Consider the following 22,142-nt stretch of genomic DNA (forward strand, 5'->3'; position numbering starts at 1 on the left):
CTTAATTTCTCTTTCTTATTTCTCATTGTTAGTGTATAGGAATGCAAGGGATTTCTCTGTGTTAATTTTATATCCTAAAACTTTATTATATTCATTGATTAGCTCCAGTAATTTTCTGGTGAAGTCTTTAGGGTTTTCTATGTAGAAGATCATGTCATCTGCAAACAGTGAGAGTTATACTTCTTCTTTTCCAAACTGTATTCCTTTTATTTCTTTTTCTGTTCTGATTGCTGTGGTCAAAACTTCCAAAACTATGTTGAATAGTAGTGGTGAGAGTGAGAACCCTTGTCTTGTTCCTGACTTTAGGCGAAATGCTTTCAATTAATGTTTGCTGTGGATTTGTCATATATAGCTTTTATTACGTTGAGGTATGTTCCTTCTATGCCTGCTTTCTGGAGGGTTTTTACCGTAAATGAATGTTGAATTTTGTCAAAGGCTTTCTCTGCATCTATTGAGATAACCATATGTTTCTGTTTTTGTTTTTTTTTTTAGTGTTAATGTCAACTTCTTTATTTTTTTTTAATTTTTATTTTTACTTTATTTTACTTTACAATACTGTACTGGTTTTGCCATACATCGACATGAATCCACCACGGGTGTACATGCGTTCCCAAACATGAACCCCCTTCCCACCTCCCTCCCCATAACATCTCTCTGGGTCATCACCGTGCACCAGCCCCAAGCATGCTGTATCCTGCATCGGACATAGACTGGCGATTCGATTCTTACATGATAGTATACATGTTTCAATGCCATTCTCCCAAATCATCCCACCCTCTCTCTCTCCCTCTGAGTCCAAAAGTCCATTATACACATCTGTGTCTTTTTAGCTGTCTTGCATACAGGGTCGTCATTGCCATCTTTCTAAATTCCATATATATGTGTTAGTATACTGTATTGGTGTTTTTCTTTCTGGCTTACTTCACTCTGTATAATTGGCTCCAGTTTCATCCATCTCATCAGAACTGATTCAAATGTATTCTTTTTAATGGCTGAGTAATACTCCATTGTGTATATGTACCACTGCTTTCTTATGCATTCATCTGCTGATGGACATCTAGGTTGTAAAATATACAAGCAACTTATGCAGCTCAATTCCAGAAAAATAAATGACCCAATCAAAAAAAGGGCCAAAGAACTAAATAGACATTTCTCCAAAGAAGACATATGGATGGCTAACAAACACATGAAAAGATGCTCAACATCACTCATTATTAGAGAAATGCAAATCAAAACCACAATGAGGTACCACTTCACACCAGTCAGAATGTCTCTGATCCAAAAATCTGCAAGCAATAAATGCTGGAGAAGGTGTGGAGAAAAAGGAAACCTCCTACACTGTTGGTGGAAATGCATCCTAGTACAGCCACTATAGAGAACACTGTGGAGATTCCTTAAAAAATTGCAAATAGAACTGCCTTATGACCCAGCAATCCCATTGTTGGGCATACACACCGAGGAAACCAGAATTGAAAGAGACACATGTACCCCAATGTTCATCGCAGCACTGTTTATAATAACCATATGGTTTTTATTTTTCAATTTGTTAATGTGGTATATTACATTGATTGATTGTGGATATTGAAGAATCCTTGCATCTCTGGGATAAAGCCCCTTGGTCATATTTTTAATATATTGTTGGATTCTGTTTGCTAGAATTTTGTTAAGGGTTTTTGCATCTATGTTCATCAGTGATATTGACCTGTAGTTTTCTTTTTTGTGACATTTTTTTCTGGTTTTGGTATTAGGGTCCTGGTGGCCTCGTAGAATGCATTTGGAAGTTTATCTTCCTCTGCAATTTTCTGGAAGAGTTTGAGTAAGATAGGAGTTAGATCTTCTCTAAATTTTTGGTAGAATTCAGCTGTGAAGCCGTTTGGTCCTGGGCTTTTGTTTGCTGGAAGATTTCTGATTACAGTTTGGATTTCCATGCTTGTAAATGGTCTGTTAAGATTTTCTATTTCCTCCTGGTTTAGTTTTGGAAAGTTATACTTTTCTAAGAATTTGTCCATTTTGTCCAAGTTGTCCATTTTAGTGGCATATTGTTGCTGATAGTAGTATCCTATGATCCTTTGAATTTCTGTATTGTCTGTTGTGACTTCTCCATTTTCATTTCTAATTTTGTTGATTTGATTCTTCTCCCGTTGTTTCTTGATTACTATGGCTAATGGTTTGTCAATTTTATTTATCTTCTCAAAGAACCAGCTTTTAGCTTTTTTGATTTTTACTATGGTCTCTTTTGTTTCTTTTACATTTATTTCTGCCCTAATTTTTAACATCTCTTTCCTTCTACTAACCCTAGGGTTCTTCGTTTCTTCCTTTTTTAGTTGCTTTGGTGTAGAGTTAGGTTATTTATTTGACTTTTTTCTTGTTTCTAGAGGTAAGCATGTATTGCAATGAACCTTCTCCTTAGCACTACTTTTACAGTGTCCTATAGGTTTTGGGCTGTTGTGTTTTCATTTTCATACATTTCTATACATATTTTGATTTCTTTTTTTATTTCTTCTGTGATTTGTTGATTATTCGGAAGCATATTGTTCAGCCTCCATATGTTGGAATTTTTAATAGTTTTTCTCCTGTAATTGACATCTAATCCTATACTGCATTGTGGTCAGAAAAGATGCTTGGAATGATTTCATTTTTTTGAATTTACTAAGGCTAGATTTATGGCATAGGATGTGATCTATCCTGGAGAAGACTCCATGTGCGCTTGATAACAAGTTGAAATTCATTGTTTTGGGGTGAAATATTATATAGATATCAATTAGGCCTAACTAGTTTATTGTATCATTTAAAGTTTGTATTTCTTTGTTAATTTTCTGTTTAGTTGATCTATCCATAGGTATGAGTGTGGTATTAAAGTCTCCTACTATTATTGTGTTATTGTTAATTTCCCCTTTCATACTTGTTAGCATTTGCCTTACATATTGTGGGGCTCCTATGTTGGATGCATATATATTTATAACTGTTATATCTTCTTCTTGGACTGATCCTTTGATCATTATGTAGTGTCCTTTTTTGTCTCTTTTCACTGCCTTTATTTTAAAGTCTATTTTATCTGATACGAGTATTGCTATTCCTGCTTTCTTTTGGTCTCTATTTGTGAGGAATATCTCTTTCCAGCCCTTCACTTTCAGTCTGTGTGTGTCCCTTGTTTTGAGGTGGGTCCCTTGTAGGCAACATATATAGGGGTGTTGTTTTTCTATCTATTCAGCCAGTCTGTGTCTTTTGGTTGGGACATTCAACCCATTTACATTTAAGGTAATTATTGATAAGTGAGATCCCGTTGCTATTAACTTTGTTGTTTTGGGTTTCAGTTTATACACCCTTTCTGTGTTTCCTGTCTAGAGAAGATCCTTTAGCATTTGTTGGTTTGGTGGTGCTGAATTGTCTCAGCTTTTGCTTGTTTGTAAAGCTTTAGATTTCTACTTCATATTTGAATGAGATCCTTGCTAGGTACAGTAATCTCAGTTGTAGGTTTTTCTCTTTCATCACTTTAAATATGTCCTGCCATTTCCTCCTGGCCTGAAGAGTTTCTATTGAAAGATCAGCTGTTATCCTTATGGGAATTCCCTTGTGTGTTATTTGTTGTTTTTCCCTTCCTGCTTTTAATATTTGTTCTTTGTGTTTGATCTTTGTTAATTTGATTAATATGTATCTTAGGGTGTTTCACTTTGGGTTTATCTTGTTTGGGACTCTCTGGGTTTCTTGGACTTGGGTGACTATTTCCTTTCCCATTTTAGGGAAGTTTTCAACTATTATCTCCTCAAGGATTTTCTGATGGCCTTTTTTTTTTTTTTTGTCTTCTTTTTCTGGGTCTCCTATGATTCGAATGTTGGACCATTTAAAATTGTCCCAGAGGTCTCTGAGGTTGTCCTCATTTCTTTTAATTATTTTTTCTTTTTTCCTCTCTGCTTCATTTATTTCCACCATTCTATCTTCCACCTCACTTGGCCTATCTTCTGCCTCCATTATTCTACTGTTGGTTCCCTCCAGAGTGTTTTTTGCCTCATTTATTGCATTATTCATTATATATTGACTATTTTTTGTTTTTTTCTAGGTCCTTTTTAAATATTTCTTGCATCTTCTCAATCCTTGTCTCCAGGCTATTTATCTGTAACTCCATTTTGTTTTCAAGATTTTGGACCATTTTTACTATCATTATTCAGAATTCTTTTTCAGGTAGACTCCCTATCTTCTCCTCTTTTGTTTGGTTTGGTGAGCATTTATCCTTTTCCTTTACCTGTTGAGTATTTCTCTGCCTTTTCATCTTGTTTAGATTGCTGTGTTTGGGGTTGCCATTCTGTATTCTGCCAGTTTGTGGTTTTTCTTCATTGTGGAGGTTCCTCACTGTGGGTGGGGTTGGATGAGTGGCTTGTTAAGGTTTCCTGGTTAGGGAAGTTTGTGTCAGTGTTCTGGTGGGTGGATCTGGATTTCTTCTCTCCGGTGTGCAATGCAGTGTCCAGTAGTGAGTTTTGAGATATCTATGAGTTTGTTGTGACTTTTGGCAGCCTATATATTGAAGCTCAGGGCTATGTTCTGTGTTGCTGCAGAATTGTCATGGTATGTCTTGCTCTGGAATTTGTTGGCCTTTGGGTGGTGCTTGGTTTCAGTGTAGTTATGGAGGCTTTTCAATGAGCTCGTATTGATTAATGTTCCCTGGAGTCAGGAGTTCTATGGTGTTCTCAGGTTTTAGACTTAAGCCTCCTGCCTCTGGTTTTCAGTCTTATTCTTACAGTAGCCTCAAGACTTCTCCATCTATACAGCACTGATATAAAACATCTAGGTTAATGATGAAAAGCTTCTCCACAGTGAGGGACACCTGGAGAGGTTCACAGAATTACATGGAGAAGAGAAGAGGAAAGAGGGAGATAGAGGTGCCAAGGAGGAGAAGAGGGGGAATCAAAAGGCGAGAGAGCAAGCTAGCCAGTAATCAATTCCCTATGTGCTCTCTGCAGTCTGGACCCCTCAGAGAGGTTCACAGAGTTCTGCCAAGAAAGAAAGAGGGAGGATGGAGACAGAGGTGACCAGGAGGAGAAAAGGGGGAATCAAAAGTAGAGAGACAGATCCTGCCAGTAGTCAGTTCCCTAAGTGTTCTCCACAGCCTGGAACACACAAGGAGATTCACAGAGTTGGGTAGAAAAGAGATGGGGGAGGGAGAATATAGAGGTGACCTGGTGGAGAAAAAGGAGAGTCAAAAGGGGGAAAGGGCAATCAAGCCAGTAATCACACTCCCAAGTAAAAGTGGGTACTGAAGAGTGGGTTCTTAAATGTACAAAATTGATAACAAATACCAAAAAGCAAAGAGTAAAAATCTAGAGTAGGGGTTAGATTCTCAAAAAATACAATATTAAAAAAGAAAAAAACAAAGTCAAAAAAATTATTAAAGATATATATGAAGTTTTCTTTAAAAATAAGGTCTATTTTTTTCAAGCTAATAGTACATTATAAAAATGAAAATTAAAGGAGTAATAGAGGACTTAAAATAAAAAAAACTTTAAAAAATCATAATAGTAAAAATATATCTAGGAATTTATCTTGAGCTGTTGCGGACAGTGTGGAGTCAGTTCAATTTCAGATAGCTCCTTGATCTGGCTTATACTTCTTAAGATCTGTAGGCCCCTTCCAGTGTAGTCAGTGCTAACTATAGGGTTTTAATCTATTGCACCTGTCACTTCCAAGGAGGGTCCCTCTGTTTTAGCTTCTGTTTGCTGGTCTCTTCAGTGTCTAATTTCTACCCTGTCACAAGGGGGCGCAGGTGATCACTTATTTAGGCTTACTTGTTCAGTCATGCTGTGGGGAGGGAGGAACACTGCAAAGAAATCTCACTGGCAAGTGTGGGGAGAGCTCACAGTGTCTCGCCTGCATTGGGTTTGCCCCACTCACAGCGTGTGTGCTTTCCCAGTCTACATGTTTCAGGCTCTAGATTGCTCTGCCAAGGAAATGTCTGAGGCAGGCCCTGGGTTGCCTGTACTCCCCAGGTCTAAGCTGCTCAGGTTCAGGTTTGGGGGTACTTCACAAAGGCGCAGACTCAGTTGGGCCTGTGTTTGTGCCCTTCCCAGGTTCAAACAGGTCAGACAACCAGGTACTTGGTGAGTGCAGTCTCCCCAGGTGGGGAGTGCATCTTATCACCTCCCTGGTGATAAGCCTCTTGGTTTTCTGGGTGGCTGTGGGCGTGCCCATCCCAGGTGTGCCATGTGTCTCTTCTGGGGAGCTGATCTCTGGCTGCGACCCTCCCGGCGGATGTCAACTGTCCAGAATCCCAGCAAGTCTTGGTTAGCAACTGGAAGCCTGCTTGCAGTTTTGTAGAGGATGTCTCTCTGGGGCCAAGATTTCCCCTTTCCAGCTCTGGCTGCACCCCGCCTGCCTCCCTGTGTCTGGTGGGGGTTGGGGCCGTCTGCAGACACCTAGCTTTCCTCTGGTATTCACTCAGTCCTTTGTTCTGTGAGAGGGCCTGGCAGTGCCTTAGGTTAGGGCTTTTTGCGGGATAGTTCTTTCTTTTTTTTCCCTCTCTCTGTCTCTGGCTATCTTACAGTTTGGGTTGCTATCTCATGTTAGTTCCCTCAGATTGACCTCAGGGCATTCAGGCTGGGTCCTTACCCTAAGCAATGTATCTGGTGCCTCCCTGTTCAGTCCCAGCTTGCTGGTGGTGGATGCGAGTTCTAAGAGTTGCCATTAAGGATGTAATCTGTGGGTTTTATTTATTTTTTTCTTCCCCATTATGTTGCCCTCTGAGATTCTAAAACTCCCGACAAACCCGCCGGTGAAAGGGTTTCCTGGTGTTTGGAAACTTCTCCTCTTTTAAGACTCCCTTCCTGGGACAGATCTCCATCCCTATCTCTTTGTCTCTCTTTTTATCTTTTATATTTTGTCCTACCTCCTTTAGAAGACAATGGGCTGCCTTTCTGGGTGCCTGATGTCCTCTGCCAGCATTCAGAAGTTGTTTTCTGGAATTTGCTTAGCGTTTAAATGTTCTTTTGATAAATTTGTGGGGGAGAAAGTGGTCTCCCCGTCCTATTCCTCTGCCATCTCTGCCATCTTAGGACCACCTGCAGTTTGCTAATTTTTGATAAATCTGTGTAGCTGTGAAGTCATCACCACAGTCAAAATAATGAATGTTTTCATCACTCTCAAAAGTCGTTTTCCTATTTTGTTACTGAGTAGTTTCCCATTGCTTCGATATATTACAGTTTGTTGATGGGCAGTTGTGTTTTGAGCTTTAGACTATTATGAATAAAGTTGTTATGTTCATTTATATATGTCTTTGTATGAACATATAGTTTCATTTCGTTTAGAAAAATGCCAGACATGGTATGACTGCATCACGTAGTGTATGTTTAATTTTTTTTAAAAAATTAGCTGTTTTCCAAAGTGGTTGTAGAATTTTGCATTGCTGGTAGGAGTCCCAACATTTGGTATGGTCAGACTTTTTAATTTAACCATTCAAATAGGTATGTAAGAGCATCTCATTGTGATTTTAATTTGCAGTTCCCCTTTCTATGTACTGATTTACCATCTACTTACCTTCCTTGTTGAAGTGTCTATTCATATTTTGCCAATTTTTCTATTAGGTTGTTGTGTTACTCTTGAGTATTAGAAATTATTTTTCTACTCTGGATACAAGTCCTTTATCAGGGATAAGCTATGCAAATATTTTCTCCCCATACATGATTTTTTTTTCATACTCTTAACAGAGTCTTTCAGTTTTTTAGAGAGCAAAAATTTGTAATTTTGATGGTCTAATTTATCATCTTTTTTTGTTCCTTTTATGGTTTATGCTTTTTTGCCTAGGCCAAGGTCACAAGGATATTCTTTTTTTTTTTTAAGTTTTGTACTTTTAGATACTATATTTCAATCTGATCTATTTTTGTTCATGGTACAAGATGTGGATTTAAATTATTTTTATTTATTTACTTACATTTTTGCAAATGGATAACCAATCGTTCCAGCATAATTTGTTGGGAAAGCTCTACTGAATTACTTTTGCATCTTCATCAAAAATTTATTTTCCATGTATGTGTGGGTGTATGTTAGACTCTTTTCTGTTCCCTTGTATATTGATTTTAATCATCTAATTGGTAAATATTTGTTAGGTATATTTGAGAGGAAAATAGACTTAAATTATAGGATAAAAGAATTTCATTGCAGTGGAGACAGTTACAGAAGCTGGATCTTCATCTTTGGCCTTTCATTTCTGCTCTCTAATATCTGTGAAAAAGAGGCAAATAACAGCAGTAATAATCTAGAAAACCAATCAGCACAAGAAACATCAAATGCTCTTCTGTTTTCTGGAGTTGCCAGTGTATAGCTGTCTGTAGTCCAGCCATAGGAATGGTAGCTATTCAGGAGCTACCATTATTCAGGAGCACAAGTAATGCCACTATATTTCTTTCCTTTGATAGAGAGACCTGTTTGGTGAAATTAAATAGATACTGTTTTCAAGCTGTTAATAAACTGTGGTTTAAAAAGGAATAGTAATAAGATTGGTTATTATTTCACACTATTGTTTTTCAAGTCAAAATTATATCATTTCATACTCATTCCTAAGGTAGGGATACACATAAATGAATAGAATATGGCATATAGCTATAACTTTTTTATTTTTAAGAAGCTTGATTTAATAAACATATCAAACTTTGTGCCAGTAAACATGTATGATCTTTTCTGACACAAATGGAATATGCCCCCATAACATTTGATTTTTAAAAGGAACTATTTGTAAATTATGTTTCTGGCATTATAGACTTACCTGCATGGAATTTGTCAGGGTTATCGTTACCATCTTTCTAAATTCCATATATATGTGTTAGTATACTGTATTGGTGTTTTTCTTTCTGGCTTGCTTCACTCTGTATAATAGGCTCCAGTTTCATCCACCTCATTAGAATCTGATAACACTTAGCCTGGAATGAAATCTAGGACTCTGCAAAAAATAATAAAAAATAAAAATATAAAAAAACCCTATATAATTCTAAACTTGAGCATTAGTGGACTTTACCTTGAATAGCACTGTTTTACAGGAAAAAAAATTGCTATATTTAAATAAGCCTGTGGTTCTTAAAGCGATTTTTGACTGCTGGGCAAAATTCATGATTTCTGTTAGGTTTCTGTTATAATGACATCATAATCAGTTTCAGACCTCTAGTCAGAACTGTGTGTTCAAATCACAGCAAGGATTGAGGAAGTGGATGGCAGGTTTGTAAGGATAACAGACAGGGTCAGGACTAAGGGAAGACAAAATGGCTGCCATCTTCACTGTACTGTGTGCCCCAAGGTGAGGAAAAGAAAGTAGAATCCTTTGAAGTCTTCCCTGTTCAGGAGCAGAAGCAAATATGTAAGTGTTGATGCAAAGATGCAGCCTAGGCAATATAAGCCCCTTCCAAATTCTTATCATCTCCACATCTCCAAGTGAGACAATATAAGTAAAATCAATGTGCTTCCTATGAAAATGCAACTTTTAAGTCCATAACTTTTCCTGATAAGAAGAGCTGACTCATTGGAAAAGACCTTGATGTTGGGAAAGATTGAGGGCAGGAAGAGAAGGGGATGATAGAGGATGAGATGATTGAATGGCATCACTGCCTCAGTGGACATGAGTTTGAGCAAACTCCAGGAGATGGTGGGAAACCTGACGTGCTGCAGTTCAGGGGGTTGCAAAGAGTTAGACACAACTTTGTGACTGAACAACAACTTTCACTCAGAGCCAGATTGCTGCCCCTAAATACCTCTTATATACAAAATTTCCAGCTTACTCTGGAAATGAGGAAGTATTTACTTGAGTATGTGCAATTGGAGGAGGATTCAGGAGATGCAAGTGAGGGGAAAGTAAGAGTAAGAAATTGGTTGGTAGAAAGTGGTATAGGTTAGGATGACAAACAAGAAGTAGCAGAACTAGAGTTTGAATCCACCAGACTCCAAAGTCTATATATCTCTTTAGTAAATTCTTCTAACATTAATATATTTAAGAATTACCTGAGGGTCATGTTAAAAAGATATGTTCATGACCCCAGAAGTTATGATTTAGTAGGTCATATATGGAGTCCAGAAACCTATATTATAATCAAGTATCACAGATATTAATAATTCTGATGCAGATGGTCAGTGGACATGAATATTTTCTTAGAGGAATAGTTCTGAAACCATTTGGTTTAAGGATCCCTTTACACTATTAGAAATTACTGAGAATCCCAAGGAGCATGTGTTTATGTGGTAAAGAATATCTGATAAATAATAGCTATTGATATGTATGGTATTAAAAACTAAACAGAAAATTTAAAATATTAATCCATTTGAAAATGCCAATAATAAAACCATTAAATTTTAACTAGATAACATTTTGTGAAAAATAATTATATCTTCAAAATTAAAAACAGCTAATGAACAGAGATGTATTAGTTTACCATTTTTCAAATCTCTTTTATGCTGACTTAATAATTCTCATATATATTTCTACATTCAATTTTTGTGATGCAATTTTTTGGTTGAAGTATATGAAAAGAAAGAAAAAAAAACACTCAAGCCTCACACAAAAAACATATTTGCAGATAATGTGTAAAGATCCTGGAGACTCCCATGGATACAGGCATCACACTTTGACTTAGCGTCTTAAAGTAATAGCTATTATTGCTATCAGAAATGGTTATGTTCTTCAGTCTGTATTAATCATCAAAGTTTAGGGACCCTAAAGAAGGTAGAAAAATTAATTTGTTCCTTAGACTGTGTGGAGTTGTTAAATGATTTCATAAAATTTATCTTAATATTGTTCTTTTATTAATTTGCTTTATACATTTGAAAGCACTATAGAAATATAAAATAGGAGTCCAGGTGTTTGGGCAGAATTTTGTTTAAAGAAATTGGGATTCAGAACAAAGATTTCTTTCAGGGTAGAAGAATATCAATAGGAAATGAGGAAGAAATACATTAGGTGAACATAGGAATACATAGGTAGGAAAAGTATAAAAGCAGCAAATAATCTGGAGTTGTTTATAGTGGATATTTACAATTGAATAAATAACTATAATGGTGAGAATGTGCTAATCATAACCTTTTAAGGAGAGTTATTACTTTACCTGAATAAAAGAACCCTTTCTTCTGGTCAGCACACCTCTTCGAAATTGGTTACTTTTTGTTGTTGTTGTTACTTTAAGTTTTAGTTCTGTAACCTAAAACTTGCTGCCAAATTATGCAAAGACTTTAACAAATATTATCTCATTTCTTATCTTTGGTCAAAGTGGAAACACCTGAAAAGGAGATTGGGAAAAGGCAGCTGGGAAAGTGAGAGAAAAATTGAATGTTTGTAATCTTGGCAGCCATTTGAGGTAAGTGTTTCAAGGAGGAGGGAGGGAGTAATCCAATGTGTCAATTGATGCTGATTGATGAAGTTAAGATAGAAAATGAAAATTGATCATTAGATTTACTGACATGAAGGTGATTAATGACCTGGACAATAAAAGTTCCCATGGAGTGGTTGAGGTGGAAAAGCCCCAAGGTGGTTTTCATTGGTTTAAGTGATACAATAGCATGTTTCTATGCTAATGTGTTTTTCAAGAGCTTCAGTAGTGGACATAGTACATACAAATCTTTTCCTTATAGAACCTATAATCCAGTAATTCAAGCTGATGAAAAGCAAGTTTTCTTCCGTTTCAGCATGCTGTACACATACAACATGCCCAGGTAGCTCAGTGGTACCACTGCCTGCCAATGCAGGAGCCGCAGGAGACTTGGGTTCGATCCCTGGGTTGGGAAGATCCCCTGGAGGAGGCAATGGCAACCCACTCCAGTATTCCTGCCTGGAAAATTTCATGGACAGAGGAGCCTTGTGGGCTACAGTCCATGGGGTCGCAAAGAGTCAGACATGACTGAGCAGTGTCATGCAGATACACATTTTAGATGTTTCTCTAATTTTTAGGATATCAAATTTATTTTCAAGATGAGAAATTTCATGCTAAAACAATTTGGGATAGATCAGCCAAATAGATTACAAAATTTTGATAGGCCTGCTTATCAGAGGAGTTAAAGGATTACATAAGTAATCTGTGTGCTCACATTCAGTGCTGTTCAGCAATTTGGGGTTAGAATTGACTCATTCAATAGAGAAAAATAGTTATCTAGAGTTACTGACTCTGAGGTAAATCAAGAAAATGTACTGAGATCTTCAGGTTCCTGATTCAGACAATGATACAGGCAGATTATTTCAGTGTCTGTCAAAGGGTGAAAAAGATTCAGGGGAATCTAGGTATAAGACAGCTGACTTCCTAGTGTGAAATTTCCTATATTCCTGTCTACTGCATGATAACTGCTTCTGGCAATGATATGACAAATAGGTAAAAATAGCTGATATGACATGTTAAATATCAGGTTAGCAAATTCTTTGACTCAGAATATCTGCGAAAGTAGTGGACAGAGAGCATGGTAATCTGAGAAGTACTACAGTCTTTACTCTTTAGGAATCTACAATCCAGTGAGGGAAAAGGAAATTACAAGTGACATTCTACATATACATGGCAGGAAGATAAACAGCCATGAAAAGGGACAGAGACAGGTAATAAGTAATCTGGACTGTGCACTTCTCTGCTGGCTCAGCTGGTAATGAATCCGCCTGCAATGCAGGAGACCAGGGTTCGATCCCTGGGTTGGGAAGATCCCCTGGAGAAGGGAACAGCTACCCACTCCAGTATTCTGGCCTGGAGAATTCCATGGACTGTATAGTTCATGGGGTCTCAAAGAGTGACATGACTGAGTGACTTTCACACACAATCTGGTCTATTAAGGGAAGAAACTCTTAGTAATTTATAGATTATCTAGGCTGTTTTGAATAGTTTCCATTTGCTTTTTGCTGATTATAATTAACACTGTTCCTTGAGCATCCCCATACTTGCAGATGTGAAGAGAGATGGGAAAACTTGAATCAGTCCATTTTAGCAACTCTGTTAACCAGGTTGGGTAAAGAAAGAAATGAAAATAGTGAGTGAAATGGTGTTTTTGAGTTTTCTATACATTTGTATTTTCCAAAGTTATCTTCATTATCATTAAAGTTAGTTGTATCCACCACATGGTTATGCAGAAAAACATATTGACTAGTTTAAGCTATACTCCCACACCCAATAAAGATTTATGCTTCATGTATCTGAAAATTCTAGATTAATATGGCAATTAATAGAACATCTGCTACAGGTTGTCCCAGTTTGTAGAAACTGATATTATCAACCAATTTAAATTTTGTTAACATTAGACACTTTCCTGCTCTTTCAAGGGAGCATTTGTCCTGTGACCTTCTGAACTTAAGGGATAGATGTAAAGCTGCAAATAATCATCATATTTTCAATAGAGTCCTCAGCTAGAATTTGCAGCCATTTTTTCATGCTATTAATATAACATTCTTTAACAATGCAGGCTTTAAATCAGGCTGCCAGGGGTCCAATATTGGTTCTACTACTATCAGACATTGGAAAAATTATTTAACCTTCCTGAGACTGACTTTGCTCATCTGTCAAATGGGAAAATAATAGCATCTACTTCATGAAGTAGTGAGAATTCAATGCGATGATCCATGTAGACCACTTGAAACAGTACCCATTCATGGTGAATACTGAATAATAGAAATCGTTATTACATGACTGGTGGAAATAGTCATAGGAATATCAAGTCTTTACATTTATATAGACTTTAATACTTTTCAGACTACGGCCAAAAAATATTTCATTTGAACCTGGGAGGAGGTGACAGGATTGAAAACTGAGACACAGAGAAGTTATGTAATTTGTCTGAGAGCACTCAGTAAGTTAAGAGGGAAGCTGGTCCCTCACCTCTATAATGATACTGAATTCTAATGATGATTGCTTCATCAGTGAAGTTAAACAGCTTGCCTAGTGTATTTTCCTAAAATACTTTATCTGCCTTCATCAAGCCAACTCTTCCTCAGTGTTTTTCTTGGAATTGAGAACTAATTTTTCTTCCCCTTGAGGTGAATACTGAGTTATCTCTTTCACATGGTTTTCCAAATCAGGCAAGTCCAGCATACTAAACTATTATTAATACAAGTTTTCACACTTTCCAATGCTTTTCAGTATACCTCATTATTGTTTCAAATAAGCATCTATAAGTTAGTTACTGTAACAAGTCTGTATGATCTGGCCTTTGAACTTTTAGGAAACTTGCATATATGGTCATTTGTGAGATGAGAGGTGACTCATGTAAATGTACCTAGCTGTGCTACTTTTAGTTTATAGCCAATATATTCATATGTACTGCTGCTAAGTCACTTCAGTCGTGTCCGACTATGTGCGACCCCATAGACGGCAGTCCACCAAGCTCCCCCGTCCCTGGGATTCTCCAGGCAAGAACACTGGAGTGGGTTGCCATTTCCTTCTCCAATGCATGAAAGTGAAAATTGAAAGTGAAGTCGCTCAGCTGTGTCCGACTCTTAGCAACCACATGGGCTGCAGCCTACCAGGCTCCTCTGTCCATGGGATTTTCCAGGCAAGAGTACTGGAGTGGGGTGCCATTGCCTTCTCTGATTCACATGTACACATTACATCAAATTATCTATTCTGTTTTTAGAAATATACTTTAAAAAATTCATGTAACAGTAGCAGAGTACAGAAGGTAGTAATTGAAGCATTAATAGATGAAAAAAACAACTAAAGCTATTTAAAGCTGTGCATAAATAAATGTGTTTTGAACTGTGTTTACTGGTGAAATAATAGCTTCCCAGGTTTGCTTCCTATGCTTAGGACTTATCTTTCATATGTTGTTGGAAGAGCTGACAAGTGTATCCTGGCACAACTAGATACAGGGAAAAGTTGACAGATTTTAAACTACAACTGAGTTTGGATTCACAGTGCATTGCATCAATAAGCATCTCATGATTCTCTTATATAAAATATATCACTTTTAACACAAAATGTAGATAAAATTATAAGGAATAAATGAAAGGTACAAGTCTATCTCACTTTGAACTTCTAATATCTGAGTTATATTCCATTTGCATGACTGATCAGATGTGAATGAAATTGATTTTATATGTTCAGTGCTGAAAAACACAGACAAGCTTTGTGACTTGAAGTATCTTGTCAAGGGTTTACATAAAACTTATTTATTAAATAGAAATTGGGACAATGGGGAGAAAAGATATGGCAAAACTTACTTGGAGAGTCTATTTTCATAGAAGTAATATCACACATTTGAAAAGAAACTAGTATTCAGTTAGCATTGGTTCATGTAAGGTGATCCCTTGAGTAGAGGAACTGGAATTTTCAGTGGTCCTAGGACGTTTTGGTTATGTTATGTATAATCATGAGTTATCACATCTAAAGACACACAACAGGGCAAAATCTGTTGTTAAAGAAAACTCAAGAAAGTAATTAGTGAGCATCCAAAACTTATCAAGTGCACTGACAAAATAAGTACCTTTTTGGCAAATGCTTAGTTGAATTTGGTGTGTGTGTGTGTGTGTGTGTGTGTGTGTGTGTGTGTGTGTGTGTGTATATAAATAATGGTTTTCTACAGAATGCCTCTTATTTTGTTCATGGCTTCTTGACTAGGGCAAAATGTTAAAGGGGCAAAGTTGTTCTTCTGAGAGCCTTTGCCCTTTTCTTTAACTATACTCAGAATTTTCAAACATTTTCAGAAATGTAGGCAGGAGAGTGCCATTCCTACTAGTTGAGAAATAACCATGATATGGACTCTATTGATGATAAGTCAGTCATGTCACCTAGATGCCATGTTATAGTAAACACAGTGTTTTGTGTTCCATCTCCAAACAATTTATATTTGTCATCCAAGTGCCAGATACTTAGTTCAAGCTTAGTATGTTATTGAATAAATTAAATTCACTTCCTATTTCCTATCTCTGTCTGCTGAAAGTGTCCAGAAGCAGCAATATTACAATGGGGGCTCCTGCAGAGGATATACAAGATGATCCTAGAGTGTCTTGTAGAATCAGAAAGTAAGGAAGTATTTAGGAGCCAAAATGATAAGGGTGTGTCAAAAGGATACAGAAGCCAACTAAAAGAGCCCCTAAAGGCCAACACTGAAATAATTTCAACAACAAAATAAGTAAAGTAGTATCAAAATATTGCCCAAAGTATAAACCTAATTAATACTCATGATTTATACTGATACAGTGATCAAATCTCCCATACAAAAGAATTTAAAATATTTTATGTGGCTATTTCCCATTAAGGAGGTAGAGCATAAATCTCCATTACTTAAGTGTGGATTGGACATACTGACATCCTTTCAAAGAGTACAGTATGGAAACAGAGTATGATCTTGCAGTGGAAAAAGCTGGCAAACATTCACTACCTCAGTCTTGTGATCAACATTAACATCAATGATAAGTCACCTTCACATGTAATGCAGTGAGAATAGTTCTTGACTTGTGTTCTTTGTTCCAAGAACTTGCAGTCTAATTCTAAACATGAAAAAAAAAAAATCAGACAAAGCCAAATTGAAGAGTGTCCTGAAAAATCAACATCTGATCAATACTCCTCACAGCAAAGAAAATTCTGAGTAACTGCCAGTCTAGAATAGCCTGGGAGAAATGATTAATAAATGTTATATGGTATACTGGATGGATTCCTGGAACAGAAAAAGGATATTAACTTAAAAACTAAGGAAATTTGAATAAAGAATAGACTTTAGTTAATATGAACGTGTCAGTATTGGTTCATTAGTTGTGGCAAATGTACATAGTAATGTAAGACATTATCAATAAGAAAACTAGATGCAAAAGATTCTTTACTTGCAACTTTATTATAAATCTAAAGATATTCTAAAACAGAAAGTTTGTTTTAAAAAACATTTTACTTCATCATCATAAAAGCTAAATAATAACAATGATTTGTTTTTCTGAATATAAAATCCAAAATATATTAGTATATTAAGAGAAATAAGAGAGTGAAGTACTCATTTCTTTAAAATAAACAATTATCTAAAATTTATACTTAGCCTTTCTTTTCCATTTTATATCTTGTATCTGCAAAATTTTATTGCTGCTCTACACTTTCTGGTATGATTGTTAAGATATTAGAGACTGATCTCTTGCCATTTGACAATTCTGTAGACAGAAAACAAGGCAGTATTTCAGATTCTACACCTTTTCCCTGGAAAGATAAATGTACCATGACACAGCTATGCTAGAGGGAATTCACCTGAAGTGAAGGCTTTTAACATAGCACAGCTTTGTATCATGTTGATTCCAGTCAAAATAAGGGATAATTTCTCCCTCAGAACAGTCATGTTACCAACTAGAATAGAATGTGTTGTTGCTTGAGTTTTATTTGGAAGAAAGATATCATTTTATATATACTTGCTAAAACTAGTATTTTCAGGAAATTTTCAAGTATCATTAACGTCCCCATAAACCCTCTATTTTTTCTTATTTGGCCTGTGAATTCCATAAAACTGTGACGATCCTCTATATTATCAGTCGGTGTGAAATAGCAGAACATAATGATAATTAAAGGTATTGGTAGTATATATGTATGTATATATGTGCATATGTCATGCAGTCAGTTCAGTTATCAGATGTGTCCGACTCTTTGCGAACCAATCAACTGCAGCACACCAGGCCTCCCTGTCTATCACCAGCACCCAGAGTTTGCTCAAACGCAAGTCCATTGAGTCAGTGATACAATCAAACCATCTCATCCTCTGTCATCCCGTTCTCCTGCTGTCCTCAATCTTTCCCAGCATCAAGATCTTTTCAAATGAGTCAGTTCTTTGCATCAGGTGGACAAAGTATTGGAGTTTCAGCTTCAGCATCAGTCCTTCCAATGAGTATTCAGGATGGATTGCCTTTAGGATGGACTGGTTGGATCTCCTTGCAGTCCAAGGGACACACAAGAGTCTTCTCCAACACTGCAGTTCAAAAGCATCAATACTTCAGTGCTCAGCTTTCTTTATAGTCCAACTCTTACATCCGTACATGACTACTGGAAAAAATAAAGCATTGACTAGAAGGACTTTTGTTGGCAAAGTAGTGTCTCTGGTTTTTAATATGCTATCTAGGTTGGCCATAACTTTTCTTCCAAGGAGTAAGTGTCTTTTAATTTCATGGCTGCAGTCATCATCTGCAGTGATTTTGGAGCCCCCCAAAATAAAGTCTGACACTGTTTCCGCTGTTTCCCTATTTCCCATGAAGTGATGGGACCAGATGCCATGATCTTCATTTTCTGAATGTTGAGCTTTAAGCCATATTTTCACTCTCCTCTTTCACTTTCATTAAGAGGCTTTTTAATTCCTCTTCACTTTCTGCCAGAAGGGTGGTGTCATCTGCATATCTGAGGTTATTGATATTTCTCCCAGCAATCTTGATTCCAGCTTGTGCTTCTTCCAGCTCAGTGTTTCTCATGATGTACTCTGCATATAAGTTAAATAAGCAGGATGACAAAATACAGCCTTGACATACTCCTTTTCCTAGTTGGAACCAGTCTGTTGTTCCATGTCCAGTTCAAACTATTGCTTCCTGACTTGCATACAGATTTCTCAAGAGGCAGGTCAGGTGGTCTGGTATTCCCATCTCTTTCAGAATTTTCCATAGTTTATTGTGATCTACAGAGTCAAAGGCTTTGGCAAGCAGAAATAGATGTTATTCTGGAACTCTCTTCCTTTTTTTCATGATCCAGTGGATGTTGGCAATTTGATCTCTGGTTCCTCTGCCTTTTCTAAAACCAGCTTGAACATCTGCAAGTTCATGGTTCACGTACTGCTGAAGCCTGGCTTGGATAATTTTGAGCATTACTTTACTAGCTTGTGAGATGAGTGCAGTTGTTCAGTAGTTGAGCATTCTTTGGCATTGCCTTTCTTTGGGATTGCAATGAAAACTGAACTTTTCCAGTCCTGTGGCCACTGCGGAGATTTCCAAATTTGCTGGCATATTGAGTGCAGCACTTTCACAGCACCATCTTTCAGGATTTGAAACAGCTCAACTGGAATTCCATCACCTCCACTAGCTTTGTTCATAGTGATACTTTCTAAGGCCCACTTGATGTCACATTCCTGGATGTCTGGCTCAAGGTGAGTGATCATACCATCATGATTATCTTGATCATGAAGATCTTTTTTGTACAGTTCTTCTGTGTATTCTTGCCACCTCTTCTTAATATCTTCTATTTCTGTTTGGTCCAGACCATTTCTGTCCTTAATCGAGCCCATCTTTGCATGAAATGTTCCCTTGGTATCTCTAATTTTCTTGAAGAGATCTCTAGTCTTTCCCTTTCTGTTCTTTTCCTCTATTTCTTTGTATTGATACCTGAGGAAGACGTTCTTATCTCTTCTTGCTATTCTTTGGAACTGTGCATTCAGATGCTTGTATCTTTCCTTTTCTCCTTTGCTTTTTGCTTCTCTTCATTTCACAGCTATTTGTAAGGCCTCCTCAGACAGCCATTTGGCTTTTTAAATTTCTTTTCCATGGGGATGGTCTTGACCCCTGTCTCCTGTACAATGTCACGGACCTCCGTCCATAGTTCATCAGGCACTCCATCTATCAGATCTAGGCCCTTAAATCCTTTTCTCACTTCCACTGTATAATCATAAGGGATTTGATTTAGGTCATACCTGAATGGTCTATTGCTTTTCCCTACTTTCTTCAATTTCTGTCTGAATTTGGCAATAAGGAGTTCATGATCTGAGCCACAGTCAGCTCCTGGTCTTGTTTTTGTTGACTGTATAGAGCTTCTCCATCTTTGGCTGCAAAGGATATAATCAATCTGATTTTGGTGTCGGCCATCTGGTGATGTCCATGTGTAGAGACTTCTCATGTGTTGTTGGAAGAGGGTGTCTGCTATGACCAGTGTGTTCTCTTAGCAGAACTCTATTAGCCTTTACCCTGCTTCATTCTGTACTCCAAGGCCAAATTTGCCTGTTACTCCAGGTGTTTCTTGACTTCCGACTTTTGCATTCCAGTCCCTTATAATGAAAAGGACATCTTTATTGGGTGTTATAAAAGGTCTTGTAGGTCTTCATAGAACTGTTCAGCTTCAGCTTCTTCAGCATTACTGGTTCAGACATAGACTTGGATTACTGTGGTATTGAATGGTTTGCCTTGGAAATGAACAGAGATCATTCTGTCCTTTTTGAGACTGCATCCAAGTACTGCATTTCAGACTCTTTTGTTGACCACGATGGCTACTCCATTTCTTCTGAGGGATTCCTGCCCACAGTAGTAGATATAATGGTCATCTGAGTTAAATTCACCTATTGCAGTCCATTTTAGTTCACTGATTCCTAGAATGTCGACATTCACTCTTGCCATCTCCTGTGTGACCGCTTCCAATTTGCCTTGATTCATGGGCCTAACATTGCAGGTTCCTATGAAGTATTGCCCTTTACAGCATTGGACTTTTCTTCTATCACCAGTCACATCCCCACCTGGGTGTTGTTTTTGCTTTGGCTCCATCTCTTCATTCTTTCTGGAGTTATTTCTCCACTGACCTCCAGTAGCATATTGGGCACCTAATGACCTGGGGAGTTCCTCTTTCAGTATCCTATCATTTTGCCTTTTCATACTGCTAATGGGGTTCTCAAGGCAGTAATACTGAAGTGGTTTGCCATTCATTTCTCCAGTGGACCACATTCTGTCAGACCTCTCCACCATGACCTGCCCATCTTGGGTGGCCCCACAGGGCATGACTTAGTTTCATTGAGCTAGACAAGGCTTTGGTCCTAGTGTTATCAGATTGACTAGTTTTCTGTGATTATGGTTTCAGCGTGTCTGCCCTCTGATGCCCTCTTGCAACACCTACCGTCTTACTTGGGTTTCTCTTACCTGGGACATTGGGTATCTCTTCATGGCTGCTCCAGCAAAGTGCAGCTGCTGCTCCTTACCTTGGACAAGGGGTATCTCCTCACTGCCGCCCCTCCTGACCTTGATTGTGGAATAACTCCTCTAGGCCCTACTGCGCCCATGCAGCCACCACTCATTGATTGTGGGGTTACTCCTCCCAGCCGCTGCCCCTGGCCTCGGGCATGGGGTAGCTCCTTCCGGGTACCACCCCTGACCTCAGACGTGGGGTAAAGTCTCAGAGCTATTGCCACCTATTTACAAAGATTTTTCAGATGAAGTTCCTATGTCTGTGAGAGAGAGTACGTTGCCTACAGCTTGACATATCATTAAAAATTGAATGAAATGATTTGTAAAATAGAGAGGCTCTTTAATGTAACTAGCCTTGGTGATAGTGACAATTGAAATTAAGACTGTGAAACATCAAAATATGCTTTTAATCAATTTGAATTCATATTGACTTTCACCTGAGCATGTTCAATGAAAAATGGTGTTGATAAACTCCCTTTTAACATGGAGAATTGGATATGATGACTGGTTTACAACAGCATAGTAACGTGAATATATGCATTGCATTTGACTTTTCCTTTTCACCTTGGGGCCTTAGCATCTGATATTCCTTGTGACTGGAACACACAGTCAACTTTGGCTCTTTTATTACTCTTTTACTCTTTAATCACCTTCATCTGCTGCTGCTGCTGCTAAGTCACTTCAGTTGTGTCCGACTCTGTATGTCTCCATAGAGGGCAGCCCACCTGGCTCCTCTGTCCCTGGGATTCTCCAGGCAAGAACGTTGGAGTGGGTTGCCATTTCCTTCTCCAAAAAAGTGAAAAGTGAAAGTGAAGTTGCTCAGTTGTGTCTGACTCTTAGCTACCCCATGGACTGTAGCCTACCAGGCTCCTCCATCAATGGGATTTTCCAGGCAAGGGTACTGGAGTGGGGTGCCATTGCCTTCTTCACGCCTTCATCTGGCTAGCTCTAATTTATCCGTCAAGTCTCAGATTACATGTTAATTGTATGTTAGTATCTCAGATTTGACCTTCTATTCTAAATTAGTTCACCTATTATCCATAGTGACCTATGCTTTTCCTTTATCATTCTAATCATGATTATGATTAGTACTCACTTGTTTGATATTTGTGTAATGACTTTTACCTTTACTAGATCATAGTCTCCATGGAATATAACATAGTATCTGGTGTATAATAGATGATCAAAAGGGAGTTGCTATAAAAATGAATGAACAGATAATTGTTATAACACTTAGATCACCAGCAAGGCTGTTACAATTTGTATCTAATATTTATATAAATTCAGCATACTTCATACAAATGAATAGAGATAAAGAAAATACAGTTTA

The 22,142-nt window shown here is 37.5% G+C and overlaps 1 protein-coding gene across 3 annotated transcripts in view; it reads left to right on the plus strand.

Moving 5' to 3' along the window:
• Window positions 1–22,142, plus strand: part of FAM133A (family with sequence similarity 133 member A) — a 40,856-nt gene that overhangs the window by 8,095 nt on the left and 10,619 nt on the right. For 2 of the 3 annotated variants that reach the window (XM_005700113.3, XM_013976130.2), the window contains exon 3: window positions 11,229–11,315. The exons of the other annotated variant lie outside the window; for it this stretch is intronic. The gene's annotated coding sequence lies outside the window, so the exon portion shown is untranslated. The remainder of the gene's footprint in view (window positions 1–11,228; window positions 11,316–22,142) is intronic. 3 annotated transcript variants of the gene reach the window in all.

The sequence above is a fragment of the Capra hircus genome, assembly GCF_001704415.2.
Source record: "Capra hircus breed San Clemente chromosome X unlocalized genomic scaffold, ASM170441v1, whole genome shotgun sequence".
Lineage (NCBI taxonomy): Eukaryota > Metazoa > Chordata > Mammalia > Artiodactyla > Bovidae > Capra > Capra hircus.